Below are 21,222 nucleotides of genomic sequence, written 5' to 3' on the forward strand. Positions count from 1 at the left end.
TATGTATTGACTAACCCCCTTATTCATAAAAACTTATACCTCCTTTAAATCTATTTTACAGTGTAATAAACACTGTTTTGTTACTTTTTTTTCAAATTGGGTATTGAACTCAAAAGAAAGAATTTATTTCTTTTTTTTTGAGTTCAATTCAATTCAGTTCCAGTTCAATAGCTAAAAAGGTTTTTTTTATACAACTTAGAATGGCAAACAAGCTGGCGTCCCACCAGATGGAAAGTGGTAACCGTCGCCTATAGACACGAGCAGTACCATGGACATAACAGAGTATACTGTTTCGCCCATGATACCCCCCATGCGTTGCCATTCCTGAGGACTCAGATGTTATTCCTCTGTACCCTGTAAATTCACGCCATATCCCACCCTTCAAACCGAAACACAGCCATGCAAACACAACTGCTATTTAGATTATTATTATTTAGACTATTATTATTTTTATGAATAAACGGGCAAGTGTTTATTTAGACGTTATCATAAGTGCTCAGGTAGTATTCAAATTCCTTTTTATGTAATACTAGCGGCCCGTCCCGGCTTCACACGGGTAGATATTTTTACATTTTAAAAAGTGGTTATTGTGACATAAGGATAATAGTTGGACATATAGTATCCCGACGTTTTTTTTTTTTTGTAGTTATTGATATTTTCTTTAATATTATAGAACATACTTTTGTTCTATCACCAATAGTTGCCGCAACGCATACGACGAAAGATATTTTAAAGTATTTTTTTACACCTTGAGTTACGTTACTAAAGTTTTAAAGTAAGGATCCCTATTTTTTTCTAGCAATAAACATAGCTCATATTATACTCAGGGTGAATGTAGCATTCTTTCTACATATTATTTTCGAAAATTCTATCCGTGCGAAAGCGGCCCGGATCACTAGTAACAATATTATTTATATTTATATAAAATGATTCCCCTTTATTACACTGTTATGTTTAATATAAACAGCTAGCCAGCTGTGACGCTTTGAGCGAGATTGTTTTACAACCCACGCCAGTATAATAAAAAAATATGATTATGACTATAATCTGTTTTGTTATTGGTGTCCCCAGTTAGAGGAGTATTAGTTGTAACATTATTTGGTTTTTGAATGAATGAATGAATGGATAAATGAATGATTACTTTATTTGCTTGAATACAGATTATTCCATTAGAAGTATTTAATGTTAAAAACAGAATCTCTGTATTCAACTGTGTCGCTTGTAAATATTAAATTTAGAATGAGTTTGGTGGCACTTCACTCGTAGAAATACCATATTCGATATAAATTTTCAACGGCTTTATTCGTATGAATTATGATAAAAAGTACCTTCATTGATCTAGAATAAGGTACTAATTTTTATTTAAATATAATATAAAATATTTTAGATTTAAATAAAATTTTACTAACGTTAAAATTTTTCGGGATTGCCTGATCACCGATGATCTATATTATGTTAATTTTATATTCCTTTTATATTAATACCCGTCCACTACGAGTATGTACTCTTTATTATAACAGATTGTAATTTGTTAATCTTTGTCGGGTGCCCACGATACAGGTTCACCTAGTGTAGGGCCCATTGTATCTTATGTTTGTAATTTTGTGATTTTGTCAAATAATAAATGTCTATTTTTATTTCTGTATAAAATGACAGAAAGTAATAATAACAGAACATGTTCAAGTCATACAGAGGTCTATTTCTATTTCTGTATAAAATGAAACTCTAACAGAACATTTTCAAGTCATACAGAGAGGAAGAGGTTACATGGTTTGTTCAGGCGTTCCGTAACCGACACAGAATTGATTGTTAATTGACGAGAAAACTCCGGAGCAACCATAATTGGATTTACTCTTAATGAGCCGTGCGGAGAGTAAACGTTTCCCTTCTAGCGATTAATTGGCAAATTTAGGAAATATTATTAATGTTATAAAGAAAGAAAGCACATTGGATATACCTTATAGAATACTTTTGTTGACGGTGTTTTCCTCGTGGAAAGAAAATTAATTAAATAAAACAACTTATTATTACTGCTAAGTCATAATTACCGCGAAAAGTTTACAATGGATAATTCAATTAAACATTCAACTTAATCTACAGGCAAATTATGTTAAGCGACATTGTTCAAGTCGAGTTTTATTTGTACGATTCGTCGTTCTCATTTCTTTACATTTATTGGGAAAGTTTTCGAGCTGTCAAATATCATTAATCGAATATAATATACTCATTTGCAAATTACACAGAATTAATTATGATTTGTAATTAAATACGTAGACTGCTATATAATTAAAATTTATATAATTAATACATCTCACTTAAGTTCTATCTTCAGTGTACAATTAAGTCGCACTTAAGTCGTAATCACAATCTCAAGATATAAATTTTCAATGTCGTCTGTTATCAAGTTAATTAATGAACATTTACTGGACATCAGAATATCCCTATCTATCTATCTATCTATTTAACAGCTGCGCTCTTGTCGGTGGAGCTCTTGTCACTCACTACGATTTTCAGCGAGTCTCTTCACCTCTTGATACGACACGACACCAACTCCTTCCTTGATCTGCCTGATGTAACTATGTCTCGGTCTCCCTCTCCCCCTTCTTCCTTCTATCTTACCTTCTATTATAATGTTCATAAGTTCGTCGTGTCGTATCAAGTGTCCTAACATTTTTCCCCTTCTGTCCTCAATAGTTCTAATAATTTGTCTTTTTTCCTTAACCCTAAGCAGGACCGGCGGCGGTAGTCACTTACCATCAGGTGAGCCGCATGCTCGTTTGCCCCCTGTGTTGTAAAAAAAAACCTCCTCATTGCTAATTCGATCCCTCCAGCTAATTTTCTCCATCCTTCTTCAGCACCACATTTCAAAGGCTCCAAGTCACAGAATATCTCATAAGATATTATTTAAAAAAACCAGAGTGTTTTGCTTTCTTATAATTTATATAATTTCTACTTATTAAAAAGCCTTGCTTTTGTAAAACTAAAATCAAAACGACAATACTGCTTTTTCACTTGAAACCTTTCTTTCTCTCTAATCCAATTTCAAATTTCTTATATTTTAAAACACCTGCACTTTGTTCCAATATATTTATTGTAAAATGTTTAACTTATTTATATACGCAACTATTTTCGAAACATTGTAAGGCATTTTGAATACCATCACATAATAAAGTCCCATAAAGAAGTCACAACACAAACAGTGAGTTACAATTTCAAACTGTTGACATTCGTGTATTTGACCTTTCAAATACGACATGCTACGACATGTTTAATATTCTATCAATTTAGCTACTGACGACTCGACCGCTCGACCTTATTTTATATTTATAAATTTTTCCAATATAACTTCCATAATTTTCCGGAAAATATTAATTGATGTAATCTCCCAGAATATTTAATTAATAAACCTGTGGAAGCAACAATAATTACTGTATAATCTATTCTAATTAAGTGTAAAATAATTAGAAAATCTTTCAATTGTTGATAACCAGATCAAGCAATTCGCTAAAATGATTTATATAATGTTTATATAGAATATTAAGATTTAAAATTTGTATTTAAGAAACATGCATATAAATAAATTAAAAAGTCAACAATAAAATTTTCTTCTACATGTTTAGCCATACAAAAATACGTATATATATAGACAGTTCAAAATTTTATGTAATTTTTAACTGTATAATTATAAATCATTATTATGTTAAAATTTTAAATATATTAAAAAAATTGTCAGGCGAAAATAAAAGAACGATATAACTATTAACTAATGTTAATAAGTATAACCAAATAATCATTTTGTCAAATTTTATAATTCGATTATTCTTATACATTATAATAGTATTTATCAATTAAGAATTTTATATAATCTAAGACATTCTTTATTCATGTCCTGTATTTAGTTAGACCCAGAAATTTTTCTACATTTTATAACCAAAACTAAATTTACTAAAGTTTAGCTTTGAAAACGTAATAAACAAACAGACTAGCGTTAGATAAAGAGAACCGCATACTAAAAGACTATCTTGTCGTCCTAAAGTAATATAATTGTAACCAGACGACATGTATACTTAAAGAATATCTAAAAAAAATCAATATTAAAGAATAATTAATTAGATCAATTTTAGATGCCAATACAATATTTTTATAACAAATACATAATAATATAATAAAATTATATGAGAGATATTTAAGAATTGTAATATGAAGAATATATAATATGAAGAATTTTAATAAAACCAATAGATTTTTTTTATACAACTTAGAATAGCAAACAAGTTGACGGTTCACCTGATGAAAAGTGGTATCCGTCGTCATAGACATAAGCAGTACAATGGACATGACTGTTTCTGTACTGTTTCGCTAGTTTGTTTCTGTTTAGATATCAAAACAATGATTTTTAGAAATTTTTTGTATCTCGTTTTTCTTATTTCTCTATTGAAGGGTCTCGCGATTGATCTCAGCTGATGGAAAGCGATGATGTGGTCTAAGACGGGGCTCAAAGTGTCACGGGACGAAGAAAGACGCAAAGATGTTTGTACGAGTATGTATGTTTGTTCTGGTATGATACAAAAAGTACTACTACACTATATATATATATATATATATATATATATATATATATATACTAGCTGACACGGCAAACGTTTTACCATATATGTTATTAAAAAACTATACATGATATCGCACTACAATTATTATATTCGATTGCCATCTTGCAAGCCTATTGCGATATATAAAAATCGCTATTAAAAAAGAGGAGTTGATCGTAAAATGTGAAAAATTGAATTTGTATGTGTTTTTCAATGCTAAATTATATTTAAATAAAAATAAAAAATTTTGACTAAAAAAATTTTTTTTGGAGTGGGTCACCCTTATTTTTGAGGGGTTTAAAAATAGATGTTGGCCGATTCTCAGACCTACCGAATATGCACACAAAATTTCATGAAAATCGGTCGGCCGTTTCGGAGGAGTTTGGTAACAAACACCGTGACACGAGAATTTTATTTATTAGATAAGGATGAAGCAAAAGATATACCTTTTGCTTCATCCATATTCATAACTCCATGTATAGGTAAGCGCTAGTTCCGGAGCTTTATGATTCCTCTCTCCGACAACACGCGGTTTACCTAATCATGATAAGTTCAGAGTGACGCAGCAATACGTGAGGTATTATGTTGGCTTGAATTTACTGGGTACAGAGGAATAACACCTGAGTCCTCAGGAATGGCAACGCATGGGGGGGTATCATGGGTGAAACAGTATACTCTGTTATGTTTACGGTACTGCTCATGTCTATAGGCGACGGTTACCACTTACCATCAGGTGGGCCGTCAGCTTGTTTGCCATTCTAAGTTGTATAAAAAAAAATGTTACATCCCAGTAAATCCTACTAATATAATAAAATTGTAACTAACTAATAAAATGTAAATTAGTAAACAGTGTTTGTACATGGAATATATTTAAGAAAATTAATATCTGAACGATCTTAATAAGATCAATAAATGCCAAAACAATATTTTTTAGAAATTTTGTCTGTCTGTATGTTTGCTCCAGTATCAGGCAGAATTAAATGAGGCTTTCATAGTTGTATTCCTGAAGGCGTAACTTAAAAACTGGTGTGTTTCCTCTCGATACGCCATCTATAGGTGGTTTATTTTTCCTGCTTCTGAAATCCACGCTTACGAAGAAAAAAGCTAGTATATATTAAGTACTTAATATTTATCAATACAAATCATTAGTATGAGCTTTTTTAATGTATTTCTTGCGCTAAATAGCTATGACATTCTTTCTATAATCCTTCTTCTATCAAAAGGTTGTCTTAAAGAGACTGATTTAGCAATAAGACCGCCTTTTGCACTTTATAAATGTAATAATACTATAGATAAAGTTTTTTTTTATATTATATAGTACTTTAGTAGTTAGTAGAGGGATGGGAAGCAGCGTCTCTCTTAAAACATCTCTAAAATCCTAACTGCGGTTGCCAACTAGCCTGCCAAGCGTGGCAACTACTGGCAAAACTTCCCTTATGAGGAAAGCTTATGTTGAGCAGTGGACAGTTAAGAGCTGAAATAATAATAGCACTTTAACTGGTGCAATGAAAAGGAAATTTATGTTACCTGGGAGTCAAAAGCAGACGTGCATGAGGGGTGTTACAAGGTAAATAACACAGGGGGAAATCAAATACTTTAGATAGCATCTTTTTAAAGGAGTTTTCTACCAATGAAATGTAAATCGTGAAACGATAAAGAAAAATTTAACAAAAAAATGTCACCACAAAATTATTCGATGTATCCGATCCTTTGTCGTCGCGTTCACAAATAGATCTATTGCTTGGAGTCATTAATAACGTATCATTAGTTAGTTGGTAATAATGCCCAATATGTGACCAAGAACGATTCCGACATGTATCCATTACACAAATAAGAGTGATTTAGCTATAAGATAGTTTTGTTTGAGAAATCAGTTCAGGGTACAATAGGACTGATATACCTGAAGAAGGTAAAAGCCCTTAAAATAATATTAAAAAAAACAAGATCGGCTCCTATATTGCCGTGTAAGTCTTGGTACAGAATGGGCCACCCCTTTCTTTCCCGTGAGTGTCGTATACGACGACTTAGAGAACTTAATGGTCGAGATGTGAACCGCAGCATCATTTTTAAAACATTACCACAGCCTAACTGCGGTTTTTTTTAATGGGTGATAATGGTATGGTAACCCCGTCTGCGCTATCGGTATACACTGGCGGGGCACCAGTGATAGATAACTGATGAGGATGAAAGCAGGTTAGTTAGCCTCTCCTGACAAATTCAAATAGAATTGGCTATGATGGTTTCCAGGAGGAACCACGTGGAAGTCGACCTGACAGGGTATATTACTAGTAACGTGGCTTTTTGACCCCATTACTAACAATCCCTTCTAATTGCGGTTGTCAACCCGCCTGTCAAGCGTGGCAACTATTGACAAACCCCTCTTATGTGGGAGGCATATGTTCAGCAGTGGACAGTTAAGGGTTGATGGGATTGGGAATTGGCTCCTAGAAAATACGAATAGTCCCAATGTATGGTGGAGTAAGCAACTACGTCGGTGCTACGCTCGCGAGTGCTACGGCGTAGCTCAGCGTAACTATCTATTTTATATTATAATAAAACAAAACATTAAAAAATAAAGATAGCTTTATTAATTATATTTGTTTAATTGTATTTCCTTTGTGTGGTCCTAGCATAAAATGGGCTACCATTTCTATTCCCATGTTGTAAGAGATGACAAAGGGAACGTAATGATCGAGAGATGGATAGCAGGGTCCCTCTTAAAACATTGCTCCAACCTAACTAAGTTGCCAATCCATCTGCTAAGCGTGGCAACTATTAGCAAAATCCGCCAATAGCGTGAGGTCTATGTCCAGCAGTGGACAGTTAACGGCCGACATGATGATGATGATGATGTAATTTTTCTTAGTACTGCTTTATTAAATGAATTAATTTTTAAATTAATTATTAAATATTATTTATTACTGATGTTATTTACCTGTACAGTTAATAAAAATGGACTCAAATATTTGAATTTAAACTTTGAACAGTAGTAATAAGAATGAGCAATTTTGATCCCGGTCAATCAATTTAGTTTGGCCACGCGGACAAAGCCGCGGGTAAAAAATAGTGTATAATAATTCGTCATTAATATACACGTTAATATATTGTATACTATGTATAATGTGGCGTAAATTGTTATTCAGGGTGCTTAACAAAGTGGGGACGCAGTTTCCGTCGCATAATTAAGTTACCGCGTGTTACGGCACCGACTCGGCTCTAGTCTTTCGTAGATGCTAAAAACAAATTATTAAATATTATATATACATACATATAATATCTAATAATTTGTTTTATATATAATATAAAATTTACATCTATATATATATACATCTTGTGACTGAGCTGTCTTTCTTCTGATATTATATATATATATACTGTTTCCGTTATTCCTGTCTACGGTTGACTGGTAGATTACGACAAATGGTGTCAAGTCCGTCATTTACACTATTAATAAATATATTACAATATTATATATTTAAATAATATTACAATAAAATATAGGTATATAAATAAAGGAATAATGATTAATGAATATATTTTATTACATTATAAACCATAGAGAATAATAAATATGAGAGAAACGATATTTATATATTATATTTCTTTATTTACATATAATTAAATAGTTCAAAATTTTTTTATATAAATAAACATAAAATTATGGTTTATTCATAAACTTGTTAAATAATAATAATTAAATTACATTTAAATTTAAAAAAGAAACTTAAAATAATTAAAAAGTAATGTAATTTAAATTATCAGTAATATATTTTTAATTATTACGTTAATCAATGCAATGTGCCTAGTTCATTGTCTAGTTAATTACAACGCTTTGTTAACATTACCAATAGGTAATTTCATTATGAAGTAATATAACCAAACAAAGCATACTAACAATACTTAAACCCAATTAACCCTATAAAACGTGACTATATGAACACCTGAATAATTATATGTAAATAAATAAAAAATATATCTTACCTTTGATTTATTTCAGCGCCGTAAAAAAACCCTAACCTAATCCTTTCCACATTACTAACCGACAAAGTTCAATATTACGCACAGTATAAGCAAATTGATTAGGAGAGACAGCGTCCGATCATTACCGAGATATATTTAAAGTGAATTGTGTTGTTAGTGATTAATAATAGAGTGTGGACAATGGTTTTGGTACAATGTTGTATAGAAGTGAGCGACTGGCGACAGGCACGCGGCGCGCGGGGCACTGACCAAGCTTCAGTGGAGTCGGCTGCGCCGCGCCGCCCTTTGCAAAGAATATGCGAATCCTGTAGATATGGCGAGTGTCAGATATGACAATAGGCATCAAACATCTATGAAGGTGAAAAAATTAAGTATTTACTTGCAAATTCCAATATATTTTGTTTATAACAGTAAAAGTTCTACATAATTATTACTCTTAAGTACATTTTCGTTATTATTGAATTTTTATTTCTTAATTGATAATTTTATTTCAGTTTTATACAAACAAAGACTAATTTAGAGTTAGTTATGTAGTAAACAGACATCTTTTATGAACATTCCAGATAATGTAGCTGTTTTTTGCATAATTTGCTTCATTTAAACTAGAGATATTATTATTCAATATCCAATACCTATAAAAAAAATTTAGTAATATTTTAAATAATCTATGTTTGTTATTAAAATACTATACTACACAATATACATATTTGTCACGTCTGCCTCTCATTAGGGTAGGCAGAAACAATAGAATGTCAAATGTTACGATACAAACCAACAATACTACAATAATAGAATAAAAAAAGAAACTTAAATAAAAATTCAGATAAGATACTAAAAAAAGAAATTCAATAGAAATGATGTCGATTAATTCTATAATTTACGTATTTATTTTTATATTTATTAATAACAAGATAATTCCTTCGTATATCTATCACATTTTCTAAGTAAGAAATGGTTCTTCTACATGTGAACATAATCTTTGCCATTGAGCCGACAGGGCGGGCGGGTATTCGATACGTAGCGGGCCCGGAAGCTACCGCTCGCCCTTTACGGACCTTTGTTTCAGCATTTCACCGTTTCAGCGTCACAGCATGATAAAACAGAGCGGTCATCTGAACACTCTATGCAATTATAGCCCAAACTTATAATTACTTTTTAAGGCCGGCGACACACTCTCATCCTCGCTTGTATTGTTACGCTCTTATTCATAAAAACATCAAATGTCTCATAAACCTATTTTAGCTATTGAACTATTTTGTCTCTTTCTTTTAAGCTACGTTTCCAATTTGACAAAAAGTGACAATACAATTCAATAGATAAAATAGGTTTGTAGTATGTTTTAGTTTTTATAAATAAGGGGGTAAGTTTTTATGAGTGACAGTAACTACTTCCCATTAGGTGCACTGTCGACTTATTTGCTTTTCTATAAATAAGAAAAAATACAACAATTGTAAACAATGTAATAACTACCAGTTTATCTTGCGTGTAATTAGATCAAAAAAGCTCGACTAGTTTCGGGATCAATTCGTGATCCTTAGTCGTGAGCGATTTTTGTGATGCGAGTGCGAGCCTGACTCTTGTAAAGTAACCAATAAATAAGTTGTAAAAAACAATGGCAAAATATAATATTACTAGGTTTGAAGGATGGGATATGGCCGTCAAGTTCTGAGGTACGGAGGTATATTATTTTAGTCCTCAGGAATGGTAACGCATGGGTGTGATATATATATATATATATATATATATATATATATATATATATATATATATATATATATATATATATATATATATATATATATATATATACATCTACACATTCTAAACGTTCACTGGTAGTGAATGTTTATAGCATTTTGCACCACATTTTATTGGTCAATAAAGTTTAAATAAATAACTAACTCCAATTTCCAACAAAGTTTGATAATTCTATTTGTCATGTACAGGGTTTACACCCAAGTTTAACCCACGTCCATACATTTGGGAATACAAAATTTGTAATTGCGAATTGAGTCATTTTTAATTGTGCAAATATTTATTTTATTTTGGATTTTTAATTTAACTTTTTTATTATACCATAGAGGTAACAAACAAGCATATGGCCCGCCTCATGATAAGCGGTTACCGTAGCCTAAGAACGCTTGCAATACCAGGGGCAATATACGCACATTGCCGACCCTGAAGAAACTTCTTTATTCCTTTTTTGAAGAACCCCATGCTGTAGTCTCTTGGGAAAACCTTGACAGCGCTCATTACATCACCTGAGCGTCCGTGGGAGGAAACATCTTAACATAAGTACTTACTTTTGAACGTTTTATGAATGATATATTTAGCGTACTTATTTCTACACTGTTATTTATTTATTTATTCATTAGTACAAATATGTGTACATGGCGGACTTAATACTAAAAGCATTCTCTCCCAGTCAACCATAGGGAAGTGTCAGAATACTCAAATGCGGTACTACTAATTATTGATATACATACATACTAAAATTACATATATAAACGAGTAAATATATATAAATAACAAATATACTTACACATATATGATATATACACTGTTATTGTTATTATTCTTAAAACTAAATTAGCCGTGTGGTCCCGGCATAGAATAGGCGGTCCCTTCCTATCCCGTGGGTGTTTACCACTACTATTGAGGGAGGACGAGGGATGTGCATCAGCATCCCTATTAAAACAACTCTAAAGCCTGACTGCGGTTGCCAATCCATCTGCTAAACGTGGCAATTACTGGCAAAATCCCCCAAGAGGCTTATGTTCAACAGTGGCTGTTAGTTAATTTAGAGGTAGTTAGAAGCTTTTTTTTTTATACAACTTAGAATGGCAAACAAGCTGACGGCCCACCTGATGGAAAGTGGTAACCGTCGCCTATAGAGATGAGCAGTACCATGGACGTAACAGAGTATACCTTTTCGCCCATGATACCCCTATGCGTTGCCATTCCTGAGGACTCAGATGTTATTCCTCTGTACCCAGTAAATTCACGCCATATCCGACCCTTCAAACCGAAACACAGCCATGCAAACACAACTGCTTCACGGTTGAAACACGAATGGGACAGAGGTACCCAAGCAATCGACTTTTGTACAAAGTCTCCCTCTGATATGATGATATTCTTGAAACGGTATTCATCGCTACTTTCGTAATTTCGTAGAAAGTTTGATTTTCGGTATTTGTATTAGTAATTTATGAGTAATGTATGATTCATACATATACAAGTAGCTGCTTCGTTTCACCTTGTAATGAAAATGAACTAGAATTTTATTAATCGGCCCTTGGTAGTGACGCATTTGCCCTTCAATATATACTAAATTGTATGAGTTTTTTTGTGGGTAAAAATATAAATGACGATATAAAATTTTTTTTTACATAATGTTTCACAAATATCGTTATTACTCATATTTGTAATTAGATTAGATTTATATAAAATCAACGTTTAATATATTGCACTATAAATTTTGCTAAGCTAATATTTATTTATTTATTTATTTATTCATTAGTAGAAATATGTGTATTTTATTGCTGTTTTATGCTATATATTATATTTTATTGTATGCTATTGAATATTTATATTATTATTATTGTAATGAGGGTTGAACGCTGTTGTCTGAGATACATTCATTTCCATCGCAACCATATGGACCAATGGCATCCTTGCACCGTGAGTTTTTCAAGGCACTCTCTTCCACGCACAACCACTAATAAACACCAAAGGTATTGCGGACACCTGCCTTTTAAAAAGGAAAATGCTCTTTTCTTGAAGGTTATGATATCGTATCGGTTCGGAAATATAACATTGATAAGGCTTAAAATATCAATGACGTCGTATACTTATTCTATTCTTATAATTCCATTTATGGCCTTGACAATTTTCGGTTCAGTAATTTAACCATGAAAATTTCACAAAGAGATACCCCTTTGTATTTATTACACCGATAAGAACCTTAATGTTAGAAGGGTAATAAAAAAAGAAATAAAATCCTTTCGCCGTTCTGTAAAAACCTAGCGCTTTCAGAGGTCAGATATGCATGCACAGATAAACAGGCATTCTCTGAATTGCTTCTTATATAATGATAGCGGTAATCAAGTGTTTTTCTGACTGTGTGTGGCTACTATATGCTATTTAAGGAATCTTGCTTGAACCTAAACAGTTGTGTACAGTGCGGTTTCAAAGGAATTTACTACCGCGAATGCTCAGACTGTGGAATGAGCTCCTTGTTGAGGTTTTCCCTAAAGACTATATTATGGGGTTCTAAAAAGGGTATATTAAGCTTTCTTCAGGTTCAGTAATGCGCATGTGACACCCCTAGTGTTGCAGATGTTTATAGTATAGTATAGTATAGCATAGCATAGTATAGATAGTATAGCTGTATGTAGTTTGCCACCTTCAACTTTTGTATAAAAAATATTTTTTTTTTATACAACTTAGAATGGCAAACAAGCTGACAATCTTTAAATTTATTTATTAAAACCTCATGGTAAAATTTCGGGGGGAAGGGATTTTTAGTAATGCGATCTACTAGTCCCATTCCTAGCAATATACGAGGTTTGTCCGGAAAGTACGTATAAAAGTTTTTTAAAAATTTTATTTTACAATTATTCAGGTAAATCAATTTTATCCCCTTCAAAGTACTCCCCCTGTGACATAAACTTGTGCCAACGCCGTTTCCACTGTGAGAAGGCTCCTTGAAAGTCCTCTGGTTGTAGGTTTCTCAGCTGCCCCGTCGTAGCTTTTTTTATCTCATTTATGTCCCCCAAATGCCGCCCCCGAAGTACCAATTTGGTTTTTGGGAACAAGAAGAAGTCACACGGGGCCAAATCCGGCGAATAGGGGGGTGTTCGGTCACCGTAATGGAATTTTTACTCAAAAACTCACGGACAACAAGAGAGGTGTGGGCAGGGGCATTGTCGTGGTGAAGAATCCAACGCCCCTCTCGCGCCAATTCTGGACGAACTCGTGCCACACGACTGTCTGACCGTTAAACGACGGTCCCCATTAACACAAGTTCGAATTCTTTCCACGTTTTCGTCGGAATGTGAAGTGGAAGGACGTCCTGAACGTGGGTCATCTTGAACGCTTTCTCGGCCCTCTCTGAATCTTTTTAGCCACTTGTGGACGGTTGGTTCCTTCACAGCATCATCCCCATAAACTGTTCTGAGATCGGCAAAAATTTCACGGCCATTCTTGCCGAGTTTCGAGAGAAACTTGATTACGACGCGCTGCTCTTCAACGGAAGCGGGCTCCATGCCGACGGGGTTTCGTTAAGAGGTAACTTCACAGATGTCGCACCGCACGGCGGTCAGACCAGAACTGAAGCATTGTTAGGGACATAAGGAAGGGGTCCTGTGCTTACCTGGCCTCCCCACTCCTCTTTCTCGCATTCCAGAACACTTTTATACGAACTTTCCGGACAGACCTCGTACCCTGTCAGGTCGACTCCCACGTAGTCCTTGTCGAAATCGTACTAAATTCCAGGTATATACATAAAGATAGGCTAACTGACTTGCCTCTTCATTCCCACCTGTCATCTTTCACTGGTGTCCCACCAGCGTATACTGTTAACGCATACATTCAATTATCACCCATTAAAAATACTTGATTTCGTCAACAGCCTGTAAAATTAGCGTTTGCTCTTATCCATCCAAAACATTAATAATAAATCATCATTATAAAAGTATTTGAAATAGCGTTGGCTCATTCATTACGTACCATTAGTTAGGCGCCGTGTGGTCTCGGCATAGTATGGGTCACCCCTTCCTTTCTCGCGGGTATTGTAAGAGGCAACTAAGGGAATTTAATGAGCAAGGGATAAGCAGCGTCTCTCTTAAACAGCATCAAAACTTAACTGCGGTTGCCAATCCTCCTGCCAAGTGTGGCAATTATTAACAAAACCCCCCTTTTGGAGCTGATGTGATAAAGATGTGTTTAGTATATATAAGTATAATACACTGAGTTATTACTTAATTCGATTTTATTACAAATATAACATAAGTACTCCATTTTGAATTTACTTTGCAATCTAAATACCTTCCATATTTAATGCAAATAAAGTTATATCTATTTTCTCTTTTTTTTTTCCATTAAATAAACCTATTAAATAATTCGTGAACGATATATATCATAAATATTGAACGAACAATAGGAAATTCAGAAATACAATAATGATGAAAATAACAATTTCCAAAATAAAGCAACTGGATTCGCCGTTGAATTTTCGCGAGACGTTTATCAAAATATTCACAATCCCGATTCTATCTACTCGGTCCATTAATCTATAAGAAGAAATGAGATAGCTATACGGTATTGTTGAGCTCACGCAAATTGGATTAGGATAATGGACAATGGCGTCGTGGAAATCAAAGCCTCGCAGCGGGACCGAAAGTTTACACAATAACTGTCTGCCAAACTCGAATTCAGTTTTAGGCTGACAAGGAAAAGTTTACAGCTGGTTTTTTAACGAAGATCTCTTGTGAAGACAATCTCTCAAGTCAGACTTCAAAGTTACACGTGAATCATTTAAGATTTTGTTCCACGAACATTTTTTAACAGTTTGTAGCTGTCATATATTATTTGTACTGTTTATAATTATTTATTTATTTCTAGAATCACTAACATAAGATAGAGCAAAGCATTTCAATACAATACACTAGTGGATTAGGTGTGAACTATTCTTACATTAGAGTTGTTACAACCACAGCATGCTTTGTGTTTAACAAACATTAACTGTTGTCACGTAGTCTCTAGTACTGAAACAATTTTAAGGAATGTAACGATATCCCATTTATTAATTCTTGTTTAGCATTTAAACAGTGCGTTACGACAAAGATTTAGGCAAAAGTATATATATAAGTTTATAGATAGCGTATAAATAAATAAAAAGTATAAAAATTTACATCAATCGCCAGATCCTCCAACTAAAATACTCTGTATTATAAGGAACGAATAAATACGAATGGATTATGAGGAAGAAAGGTTCCTAAATTTGGTCGACCGGGAATCGAACACGAGACCTCAATTATTCAAAACAACATGCCCAGCCCTACGAAATGGAGGTCGACAGGCGGTCGGCCGGAGATCGTACATGCATTATATTATTCTGGTATGTATGCAATGTACTGCTAGAAACAACATCATTCCTTAATTTCAAGAAGATTACTAATAAAAGAGAAGATTTTAATTTCAGTTGTATTTTTTGTGTATAAATTACACTCCAAACATACAGACGAATTGAATGGAAACGAATGATCAATAGAAATAGTATGAGTATATAATGATAACAGTTGTTTGTAACTATCGTGAGTCATACTGTATTGTAATTAATTGCATCAAGTTCACTTCGGGAATAATCGATTAAATTGGACTAGATAGCATGGTATTCATAATAATACTAGAGGAAGACTTTGTACAAAAGTTGTTTACTCGGGCACCTCTGTTCCATTCGTGTTTCAACCAGCAGCAGAGAATGAAGCAGTTGTGTTTGCATGGCTGTATTTCGCTTTGAAGGGTGGGATATGGCAGTGAATTTACAGGGTACAGAGGAGTAACACCTGAGTCCTCAGGAATGGCAATGCAAGGGAGGTATCATGGGCGAAACAGTATACTCTGTTATGCCGATGGTACTGCTTATGTTACCACTTTTCATCAGGTGGCCCGTCAGCTTGTTTGTCATTTTAAGTTGCATAATAAAAATATCGGTAATATAATAGTGATGTCATCAATGTATAATAACTATCTAAATTAAGCATGCAGCTATGTTTTACATAGTACCTACAACATAAATTTCAGTTCTAGGTTCTGGAGACGATTTTCCAAACAACCTATTACAGGCTGTGTAGAGATTCAATCTCACTGATTCAATCTCGCCCCTACTATGAGAATACATAAATTATTATGCCTACTTTTAAGAGATGGAAAACTGAGTTAGTTTATTTATTTATACCTTTATTGGCTGTTAGAGTAATAAAGGCTTTTTATATTTCTTCGAGGAAAACAATGTAGAATTTTTATTCATTCCTAAAACGGACTGAATGAATGACATTCGTTCAGTCCGTTCTCCAAGCTCTGTTTAATCGTAAGTAGTTGGACTACTCAACCACGATAATCTCAAATACGTGTAATTTTATTAGGTTTAATTTTATTAATAAAAAAAAAATACTTCTATATCTTACATTAATTCTCAGTAGTTCACAACGTTTATTTTATTTTTTTATGCAACTTAGAATGGCAAACAAGTTGATGGCCCACCTAATGGAAAATGGTAACCGTCGCCTATAGACATGATACCTTCCCATGCGTCACTATTCCTGAGGACTCAGGTGTTATTCCTCTATATCCTGTAAATTCATTGCCATATCGCACCCTTCAAACCGAAACACAGCCATGCAAACACAACTCCTTCATGGTTGAAATACGAATGAGACAGAAGTGCCCAAGCAAAGTACAATCTCCCTCTGGTAAAGACTGTTCTGTTTCTGTTTCTGTTTTTATTAAAAACAAAAATAAAACAATACACATATTTATCTCATATTAATTCTCAGTAGTTCATAACGTAATGGATTTATTAAACTACAAGATCAATCGAACCAACAATTCAGTGTTAATGTTTTATTTTAAATCTGTAACACAAAAAGTGTGAAGTTTTAAAATTATTATCTCTCCGTGACTAAACAACGCCGCGAGAGAGCTTTGAGTTTATAAAGTAAATGCTATAGCGAGACACTGCAACACTAAAGTCGTTTGAGTAATTTTTTTATACAAAAAAAAATAGATACACATGTATTATAAGTTCCGACGCTTTCTTCAGTGACAGTAAGCACTATAGATCCATTTACAAATAACTATATCTTCACATACTTATTATGTTCTCTTGAAATTAGTAACATAATGATACTGTTGAGAAATACGAAGTTTTATAAATAAGGCAGGGGTATGAAGCCGCCTACACACCTGCTCATTATAAACGGAGACCCGCTTATCTTACTTGTTAAAGTATAAGTTCTTTCATGAATAAATATGAACAGTACTCAAAAGAATTTTCTTTGAAATTGTCAAGGGCGTCTTGTGAAAATATGTCGAGCTACCATAATTATTATTCCTCTTCGTTAGAAGTTATGTTACTATATTTATACAAGTTATATTATATCTTCTTAACCGTACCTAACCTATAGCTTTGGGGGGAAAAGGGATTATTAGTAATGGTAGTTACCAGAATGAGACCCCCATGCGTTGCTATTCCTGAGGATTCAGGTGTTATTATTCCGTACCCAGTAAATTCACGCCATATCCCACCCTTCAAACCGAAACACAGCCATGCAAACACAACTGCTTCACGGTTAAAAAACGAAGGGACAGAGGTACCCAAGCAATCGACTTTTGTACAAAGTCTTCCCTGTAAAAGGAGTTTTACCAATAGTTGCTACGTTTGGTAAGCGGATTGGCAACCGATGTTTTAAGAGCAACGCTACTGCCATGCCTCTACCATTTTCATTTAGTCGCCTCTTGCAACAATCACAGGAAAGAAAGGTTGCGTCCTATTTTATGCCGAACCCACACGAACCTTTATGGTATATAAAACATGTCGAGTATAAAGTGATTTGTCAGCCATTAGTTGGGCTATTCAAGTTAAATTAGATGCATGCCTCGTACATGCATTGACAGAAGTTGTGCGGCGTGATATTGAGGTTGCATTCGTCTCGGCTCGAATCCAACCTCGAGTGTTTTAAGCTCTGCATACACAGAGAGATTTATCTTCTCGATTAAACGAAATTATAGTTCTAACTTTCTTTTTATGTCACACAGACGTATGTACATGAAGAGAGGATTATTAGTAATGGGGAATAGTATCCCCATTGCTAGTAATATTGCTCTCTGGAAATTGTGGTGGTTAATTCTCAGTAAATTCGTCATGATGAATCAACTGACTTGGCTTCCATTTTCATTTACCTATTGATGGACATATATTGGAACCCTATTGATGACACATTAGCATCGCAGAATCAATGAAACTAAAAATGTTTTACTAAATTCTTACTTAACAGCTTCGATTATATTATACATCATATGTAATATATTTCACTATCGCACCACTTGCCATCGGTAAGGACTCTATCCATAGACATAAGAACCAGAATGATTATTTACCACTGTGCGTGACGATTTTGGTTCTAAAATATTTACAGATCTAAGGCGGTTTCAGAGGAGTTTCCTCCCGCGAATACTTAGATTGTGGAATGATCTTCCTACCGTAGCTTTCCTTAAAGACAAACATATTTCGTGAAGCAGCTAAAAATAGCCAAATTTACCCAAAAGATTGATTACATGATAACAGTCTGGCTGAGGACAATGATGGTTCCCACATGCAACTAGTTGAATTACTTTGAGATCGCATCAGATATATTTCAGGGTATTCCTTAGTTAACACTAGATGACTGTGATGAACGTAACATTCGACATACAGAAATTTTATCAAGCATAATTGAATCTTATTTGTTAAGGAATAAGCCTGCTGTTGTTTCTTTGATTAATTTGATTTATTATTAGTATAAACAATCAACGGAAAACTGAAGAGCAAAACAAACGGAAAAGCAAAGACATTTAAAAAAATAATAATATAACCCTTAGAAAGTTTTAAGTTGGAAAAGGAAAGGAGAAAAATCTGTTATAGAAAAATTGTAAGACATTGAAATGAATTTAACAGATATCTAAGATACTATCTATACGTCAAAGTGCCGGTGACCTTTTCCTGATTCTTCATCGACAAAGGTCGGAAAAAGCATCTGGATAGATATAATTAACTTGAGAGTTTATGCTTCTAAAAAAATTCTAAGAAAACTTTATGAAAAGGGCTTTCCTATTTTCGTTCCATAAAGTTGAGAGCTACTCCGATAACTTGACAATGGGGCTTCATGTTACATTACTTTATAATAGGTAATTGATATTGACATTTAAATTAAGACATACGATAGGTTGCCGTGTGGCTTAGAATTGGCCGCCCCTTCCTTTCTCGTGGGTGTCATAAGAGGCGTCTAAGGGAACTAAATGTGTGAGAGATGGGCCTCAATATCCCTTTTAAAACATCACCAAAAGGCTAACTGCAGTTGCCAACCCGCCTGCTAAGCTTGGCAACTACTGGCAAAACTCCCCCTTATGGGAGAAGCTGATATGATGATGATGATGATGTGATAGATGTTATACGAGTCTCTAAATAAATTATTAGTTCAGTTTTTATAGTACATATTTTATATGTAGACTTAGTAAAGTTTTATGCAGTTTGATGTAGATCTTTGCGTGTTAATACAGAGGTCTTTATTAATATATACTGATATACATTGTCTTTGCAAAAAATCTGCAAAGTTAAAATTAGTATTTTTGCGGAAAAAATGTATTCTGCATACCGTAGCTCAAATTGTTTAAATATTTTTTTGCTAATTTTCACTACCGTACAACCCGCTACAAACTAAAGTTTCATCCCAACTATGTGGATGAGTAGCGGTCTTTCACCGTGCGTTTTTCAAGGCATTTTCTTCCATACACAACTACTGGTCAAGCCATGTAATGGTCTGCGGAGGAGGCCGCGGGGCGCGGGACGCGGAGCAGCGGCGAGCGGACTCGCGACTCGCGGACGGCAGACAGACACAGCATAGTGGCAACCGCACACGCATATATTCGCACAATAAATTGTCGGGCTAAACTTGTATTTTACAACAACATTCCGCTCTTATTCTCCCTGAACATATGGTCCTTCGAGCTCTATTCAATTACTGGACTGTTTAAATTACATCGTGATAAATTCCACCGGCTTCCAACAACGACGCGGTCGTCTTCGATCAACGGTGCGACAGGCCTCTTTCAACGGTTTGACGGGCTTCTTTCAACGCCGCTCTTCAACGTTTTGGAGCTGGGAATTTATTGCTGTTTAGTCTTCCGACCAGAATTCTACGGGCCCTACAACGCTTTTCAAGACAAGAAAACAAAAAGGATTATATGGATAGTGCATAAAGACCGTGAGATCGCTCCATTATCTATCTTTTTGCTTTCCATCATCATATTATCTTCATTTAACCTTTTCCATTAGTGAATTCATTCCATAATTCCATAATACTTAATCACTTATTTTTAATCTAAGTAGTTATTACTTTCATTTCAAACCATAAACGGTTATTGCCATTTACTTCATTAGTTTTTTTGTAGTCTTGTAGATTAAAAAGCTAAAATCGTAATATCTATTTATACATTGATTATTAATATCTCCGTAATAAGTAAATCGTAGACGCTTTTTTTAAGTAACATTTTTTTTTTACGCTACCTACCATAGGCAGTAAATATCATAATCGAAACACGAATCATACAATCATAATTATCACGTAGTTTTCAACGCTATTGTATTATATACTTAGTTAATTCTTTGTTTTATTAAGTAAATGCGATTAATTACATCAATCTGCTTTTAGTTGCTTTAATCATATCTCACGTACCTAATTAACAGTGTAATATTTTAATACCGTACAATAATTTATTTTTTTTTTGTTTTTTTCTTAGGTTAGCCAGTAGTCTGCTAAATTACTACCAACCGATCAACGGACTTTGTACTGTAGCATCTGTGCAGTGTCAGACACATTATCACAGATTAGTA

The 21,222-nt window shown here is 33.8% G+C and overlaps 1 protein-coding gene across 1 annotated transcript in view; it reads right to left on the bottom strand.

The window, feature by feature from the left end:
* Positions 1–8,830, bottom strand: part of LOC113517946 (thrombospondin type-1 domain-containing protein 7A-like) — a 127,254-nt gene extending 118,424 nt beyond the window's left edge. Inside the window, exon 1 of the mRNA XM_052903434.1 lies at positions 8,571–8,830. The gene's annotated coding sequence lies outside the window, so the exon portion shown is untranslated. The remainder of the gene's footprint in view (positions 1–8,570) is intronic.
* Positions 8,831–21,222: the final 12,392 nt, after the last annotated feature.

The sequence above is a fragment of the Galleria mellonella genome, unplaced genomic scaffold (genome assembly GCF_026898425.1).
Source record: "Galleria mellonella isolate WM207_F2 unplaced genomic scaffold, CSIRO_AGI_GalMel_v1 utg139, whole genome shotgun sequence".
Classification (NCBI taxonomy): Eukaryota; Metazoa; Arthropoda; class Insecta; order Lepidoptera; family Pyralidae; genus Galleria; species Galleria mellonella.